The sequence below is a fragment of the Galeopterus variegatus genome, unplaced genomic scaffold, assembly GCF_000696425.1.
Source record: "Galeopterus variegatus unplaced genomic scaffold, G_variegatus-3.0.2 Scaffold8422, whole genome shotgun sequence".
NCBI lineage: Eukaryota > Metazoa > Chordata > Mammalia > Dermoptera > Cynocephalidae > Galeopterus > Galeopterus variegatus.
Window position 1 is genome coordinate 85,127 of NW_007734533.1, and position 2,388 is coordinate 87,514.

The 2,388-nt window shown below is 38.2% G+C and overlaps 1 long non-coding RNA gene across 1 annotated transcript in view; it reads right to left on the reverse strand.

Moving 5' to 3' along the window:
• The window catches only part of LOC103608448, a 4,118-nt gene continuing 1,730 nt past the window's right edge, over positions 1-2,388 (reverse strand). The window contains exons 2-3 of the long non-coding RNA XR_552057.1: positions 1,580-1,630; positions 1-579 (exon numbers count right to left, since the gene is read on the reverse strand). This is a non-coding gene — a long non-coding RNA (uncharacterized LOC103608448). The remainder of the gene's footprint in view (positions 580-1,579; positions 1,631-2,388) is intronic.

Here is a 2,388-nt window from a genome sequence, read left to right on the forward strand (position 1 = left end):
AAACCACTCCTAGCTACACTTTAGGCCCCAGGGAACATTTACTATTCTCAGAATAATGTTGTACCAAACACATCTTGCATTTTTATTAGGTTCTGGGATTAAATTTTAAACCTGTGTTCAGTTCACATCTAACTAAGTTTCAAAAGCTGCACCAAATCTTCTAAGCTTTTTTTTTTTTCATACTCTTCACTGCATGCTGTCTATATGCATGCACTTGAATAATAAATATTAAATATGGGGTGGACACACAGAATCCATAAAGTTAAAAATGAAACCAAACTGAACATTAAAAAATAGTACATGGTAGCTGGAGAAATGGATAAGGGCAAAAAGTAAATCTGAGGTAATAATAGTGGCCCAACACCACTGATCTGAAATATCTGTAAAAATTCAAATAAGCGTTTGGAGATTCAAGTAACAAACCATCTGCTCCAACTTGGTCAGACTTCCCAGAGTCCCTGCTGAGTTTCAGTCCATGAGGCGGCACTCACACAGCTCCTTGTAAATCCTCTTCCGTACTCGGGGCATGTCTTCTTGTGAAAACTGGAAAGGCTGCTCTAAGGCGAGGCACTTGCAGTACTGCAAAGGTCCCAGAAACACTTAAGTGGCATGTGGAGCTGTGTACAGGCCACTGCATTTTACCAGATGCAGACCTAATAGGGTCTAAGGCAGCATTTTAAAGTTTGTTTAAACTTGTTGTAAAAACATCGTTTTAAAACATTTACCTCCAAATTATAGTCAACTTTCCAAACAAGTATATGGCTTGGGGTCTCCCCTTCCTCTCAACCTAGTACTGTGAAAAGCAGCAACTGATAAAGAAGCTCCAGTTCCTCCCAAATTACAATATGCTGGAATACAGCTAGACCTAACTTGGCCTTTAAGTGGGAACGTGAATTTGTTTACAAACCCCAAACATTCATGAGGTATATGAATCAACCTGTCTTCCATCATTGCAAATCTCTAAATTCATGGATTATATAGTATAATTTCCTTCAGAAACGTATGTAAAACAAATTTTTCCATAGCCCTTTCAGACTTTTAAGGAGACCTACAGCATGAGATGGCAGTTTTTGAATGTGGTCCTTATTTCAAACCTAATTATTCTATGACAAAGACCTGCAGGTTGCTTGCCAATGATTTAAAAAAAAAAAAAAATCAACTGGCCCAATAGCTCACTTGGGAGAGTGTGGTGCTGTGCTGGTAATACCAAGGTCATGGGTTCAGATCCCCATAGTACTGGCCAGCCACCAAAAAAAAAACAACAACATTAATTCTGCAAATGCCAATGGTCTATGGTATGGGCAAATTCAAGTCAGTCTCTAGTATGGCTTACTAATAACTCCTGATGTGACAAGGATAATACCCACTGCTCATTTGTAGCCTTGGAAAGCAGTTCTTCCTTAATGATAACATCTGAAAATGTAGAAACTACTGCTTCTCAGCAATAAAGGGAGGGAGGGAAAGTACTGTTGGCTGAATCTAGTATCACGTATACATACAGGGACTGCCACCTCTCCTCCCTAAACCCAACAAATTCAATTCACACATTGTAAATTCTGAAAAAACAGGATTTCTTTACCTGGAGCACAAAGACTCCACAGTCACTGTCATTTTTCTGTTGTGGAATACACTGAGGGAAAAAACAAAGTGGTCATTAAAATAAAATCAAGAACTCCTCTCCAGATAAGTAAAATTCTTTTATGAAAAAAATGAACAAGAGCTAGGAAATGTCTCTCAGTCCAGGACAGCTGGAGTATACCTCTGGTATCTTAAGTGTCTGAAGTGTTTATGATATTGAATGTTGTACCCCACAGGAATGTACAATCAACTAAATCCCAATAAAATAAAGTGTTTACAGAGGCATCTGGCCACATGAAAAGACAAAAAAAGGCTATCAAGTGGCAACCACAATATATAGAACAACATTTTGTCTAAATACGAGAAATGGAAAATCAAATTTAAAACCTATTTTAATCATATCCATTTGGATAACCAGTTTTGCTATCAATTTACTGACAATGAAATCAAAACGGAACTGTGGACCACATACCCCTGGCCTCTGAATACGTAGATGGTAATAACTCTGCTTAGCAGTCTTCACTTTACATCTCATATTATACAACTCTGTCCTATCTTTGAAAGAAATCATGAAGGTAAACAGTTTATTTTCAAAAGAACTGTTTACTGTATTCTGCCTAAAGTGGGGATATGAAAGGTCCAGACTAAATTTAGAATACCTAGATATTCTAGTTGGGTAAAAGTCAGAAAATTTACAAGTTCAGTTCTGATTTGAACTGTTATACAAGGTTATTTAAAACACAAAACTTATGGGCCGGCCTGGTGGCGCACTGCTACAGTGCGCCGCTTGGGAAGCGCGGCGGCGCTCCC